Below are 4732 nucleotides of genomic sequence, written 5' to 3' on the forward strand. Positions count from 1 at the left end.
AAATATCAGTTTGTTTAGTGATTTCTGATATCCTGCTCCTTCGTGGCACCTTCCCTATAGAGACCGGCCACAGCAGAAGTGGCTCCAATTTTCACAGTTCCGGCACTCCCTCTCATCATATTCAATCGCTCGCATGACAACACTCTCCAATTCACATCCACTTTTTTTATCCATTTCTCTGATGGCGTTCCCCTGCAATACTATCTCCCTTTATCCTGCCCTCATACACTTCGCTTAGTCATCCTCATTCAGTCATGTATAATGTCCAAACCATCTCAAGAATATAATATTTCACTCCACTTCCTTGTTCAGTCAATTCTCCAAGGGATTTATATGTTCAGTGGTAAAATAAATGACGTCTTATATATTTTGTTTATTTGTTTGACTGAATCTTTGAGGTAAAAAGGGCTTTGTATTTGGCATCAGCATCCTAGACCCATTGATCTTTGATTACGGTCAGTTAGTGGTGGTACTGGCAGTGTTCTGTGAGGTGGTTGACTGCTATGCCTCAGACTGATGATGGGATGATTGTGATGGTGGGTGTTGAAGGGGTGTGACTGTTCAATTGTCCCACTCGCTTTACTCCTGCCAGCATGAGGTAGTGTGTGTTGAAGGGCTAATACTGTCCGATTGTTCCCACTCGCCCTTAGCAAACCCCTGTCAACATGAGGTGGTGGGTACTGAAGGGCTGTGATTGTCCAGTTGTCCCCACCCGCCTTATGAATACAGTGTCAGCGTGAGGTGGTGGGTGTTGAAGGGCTGTGACTGTCTAGGATTTTCCACTCTTCTTAGTAGTACTCTGTCAGCGTAAGGTGGTGAGTGTTGAAGGGCTGTGAGGGTCTATTACACCCCTGTGAGGTGAGGTGTCAGCGTGAGGTGAGGTGATGGCGGATTCGTTTTCACAATAGTGACGTTAAAGACCTCGACGGAACTGGAAATACCGTTTACCGTTTACCGTTGATAATGAGGGTTCAGGCCCAGCTTCGCTGCCAACCAGCGCTTCGAAGGGCCAACAATATAATGATGTTTACCTAAAAGAATAATCCTCAACGTACTTGTTTGTAACGTCGTAGTGAATGAGTGTGTCTTGATTGCTTTCTTGAAAGTTACTGGTGTCATTTCAATAAACATGACATCATTATTATATAGTCACTTAGACACTTATGTTTCGATTTGCACTAAAATATCAAGACTATTAAATTTTCCTTTTAGAGTACCACAAATATCCAATGTTTTGTTTATTATTTATCAGATATTTTCTTTATAGTGTTACAAATATCCAATGTTTATTGCCAAGTCACTGAACATTTAACAGACATTATATTTTTTGAGTCTCCGATACTAGTAACCATGATCAATTATGCTACGAATTATTTCAATTTAAGTCTGAAATACTACACAACACTGGTCATTTGCTAAGTGATCAATATCAGGTTTCTTGTACTTTTCTTTTCTTTGCATTTATTTTCAGCCGTTGTGCATTTCCTTGATTTATGACCTCCGGCACATTTGTAGCATCTTGGGTCCTCCCCTCTGCTCTTGTCAGTACAGTTAGCCTCAAGATGGCTGTATCTCTGACAATGATAACATATAAATGCATGGTATCCGTCTTTCACTGTTTATATTCCGCATTTCAATTTGTCATGATTCTTATAAATCACCTCTTCCACAGTTGGGTCGCACCTCAAAATGTAAGGCATCGTACCGCCAGCTGCAGGCTTACTAAAACTCAGTTCAGTTTTATTACTAACACCTTGAATCGAGTGTTAGAACTCATTGCGGTCTAAGATGATCGCCATTTTTTCCCCTTGATCTCCTCTTTATGCACATTGCATATCATGATCTCCGGCTTTATCTTTCCGACACGCTTGGTACACATTTGCCCAACAGATTCCATTTTTTGAGCAGCCTCAGCCCTTATGTTCTCGTTGCCAAAGTTCATAACAATGTTGTCTTCATTTGGGCTCTCAAATCAGTTATTTAAATGCCATTCTATTCCTTCATATCGGATGCCTTCTTTTCATGGGTAGAAGATTTACCTATAAGAAGATTCTGCTTGGCTTTCTTGTCTTTCGTCACAACCTCAGCCCAACTAAGATTTACATTAGTCACGGATCCATAGGCTCAATAGCTCAATAAAATGGGTTGAGCCTGACATGGCATGCTATACTTTTTTTTTTATAAATTTGGACTTTAAAGTCCCCTGAATGAGAGGTCTGCTCTGCCGGAAACCTTGCATAAAAAATATGACCAGTTTTGTATATGCAACCTTATTTTTTGACCGAAAAAAATGAAAGAGGATTTTTTTTCTAATTATTTACTGTGTTATGTAAGATCACAATAAAGGTATTCCGGACACACAGGTCTCATTTGTTGACAACATCAAGTTGAGAAACACACTTCAAAACCTTTCCACATTATTTGAACACTTGTTGATACAAAAACACCCTTTTTTTATTTATTTTTTCATTATTATCATATTTGCTTAACTAATAAACCATGCTCTGAATTAAGACATCACAAAATATGACATTCTTTTTATCAAAGGCTCAGGGATGATTTTGAATACCTATACACTCTTAATCAAACATTATAGTCAAGAATTCTTTGTAATTCGTACAGAACCCTGTCCCCAAAGAAAATCACTGAATGTACACTGCATGACAGGCCAACAAAACAATGATTATTGCACAGCTGAATTTGAATATATCTGTGGGCAGTATCTAAAAAAATGAAATTAAAATTTTAATGGGATACCGATAACTGAACACAAAGAAGAAATAAAAATCACATGAAATGACGTACACAACAAATCGCATTTAATTACTGTAAATAGTGTCTGTAACATTGATTGAAAGTAACTTGCAGTGAACAAAATAGCTTGGAATGTGAAATGCATGTCACTCTCTTCGAGTGCGTGCTTATTCCCTGAACATTTGTTGGGATACCCAGTGCAGAAACATGCCAATATACACTTCACATTGGCTAGAGCACAGGAGCATCCTCGGGCACACATGCTTTTCTTGCAGTGACAGTATTTCTTTCGTTTGAATTCTGCAGGTTTTGCCTCATTCAGCATCATGGTTGCCACCAGTTTGCCATCGATAAGCTCTCTGCCAAAGACAGTGGCAACAGGGTAGGTTGGCTGAGACATGTGTGCTCACTTGCATACAGTCAAATGATGCAGTGATCGGCGAAGGTGTAACTTGCAGGTATCTTCTGTAGGTGGAAGGCAACGCATGTCTCCTTTGATGTTGCCAAACAGATGTGCTCGCAGTGCATCCAAATTACCACTGAAGTCACTCCTTTCACACAGTGACACAAAGTATCACCTAGCTGATGTCACAACATCTTCCTGAACATCCATGCTTTCTCCAGGGTCACCATATCTGCACAGTGGCTGAAGGTTTACCAGGTGCTCAACGGCAGTTTAGTACGCACGCTTTCTCCCTCTTCTTTACAGATAGCTCACTGTGTCACTTCCAGTCAATAAATAGGTGCTGAGGAGCATAGATGTAAGATCTGCAGCTTCAACATCATACATCACTGCCAGGGCTTTCGCAATTGCATGAGCAGGTAAGGAGATATCCATCTTCTTCACCCACAGCTCCTCCAGGCCATCCAGGTGTGTGATGTAGTACGTATATGCACTCCATAATCACATCTGTGTCAGTAGCCACCACTACAGCCCGTTTGTGGTGAAGATATTGTACTGATTATGCAATGTGGGCAAACATCCTGGTATCTGCCTCCTCGTGCTTTTCACAGGACAGTTCTGGAAACTCAGCTTGACCATCTGTTGATAACAGGGCAGTCGGACCAGCATCACGGAAGATTCCACCAAGAATAAGTTTGCATCCTGCAGAAGTGACTTATGCTGAGCAGCCCATGCTTCTCCCATGTAGTTCACCAGGCAAGTTTGCTTTATTCGATGGATTTTGAACAAAGACTTTCCATTTGGGTATGGCATGAGTAGTGTGTGGCTTGTATTCCTTCATCTTGCTGGGGCATGTCTTCATTCTCTTCTCTCGATCCTCACCCTTAAGACTTTCAGCTGGGGAGACATCATACCCATCACCAACAAGGTGGATACAGTCACAGTTGTCAGGGATACTACTGAGGAGCTGCGATAGATACTTTGCTTGCAGTTCATGGGTCCCAAAATGTTGGTGACGCTGGATGAATGCCATGGCATCTACTACCATTACAACAGGCTTGAAGGACGGTTGCAGTCTATCCACTTCCCTGCATGAGATGCCAAGTGATGTTTTAATTGCAGCCAAGTAGTCAGCTTTGTTCCCTTTAAGCATAGCATAACCTTGGTGAAGGGATTGATCCGACTCAAACAAGGATGCTGGGTAACTTATCCACTCATGACTGAAGACCTCCACCTTCTTGTTTTCATCCATGTCATGCACAAAGTACAAGTTTTGGATAACTGTACTCTCTTCTTCGTAGGCCGCTTAGATTTGACTGCCATGTACACAGATTTTGGGGGGGCTTTACTGTAAATGTGGCAAGTTTTATTGGTGCTACTTTCTCACTGTCTGTTTTTCTTGCTGCAGCCAGTGCCTCCAGTCCTTTTTCATGTGCTCTCACCGAGTCTGCAGATGTAGCTTTATGGCCCATTGAGATGATAAGCAGATCCTGTTCTTCACATGTGAATGGATTGATCATTTGGTTGTTGATGACATCTGTCATTTTCCTAACACATTCTGCAACCTTTTTGCCT

Source organism: Eriocheir sinensis, unplaced genomic scaffold (assembly GCF_024679095.1).
Source record: "Eriocheir sinensis breed Jianghai 21 unplaced genomic scaffold, ASM2467909v1 Scaffold523, whole genome shotgun sequence".
NCBI lineage: Eukaryota > Metazoa > Arthropoda > Malacostraca > Decapoda > Varunidae > Eriocheir > Eriocheir sinensis.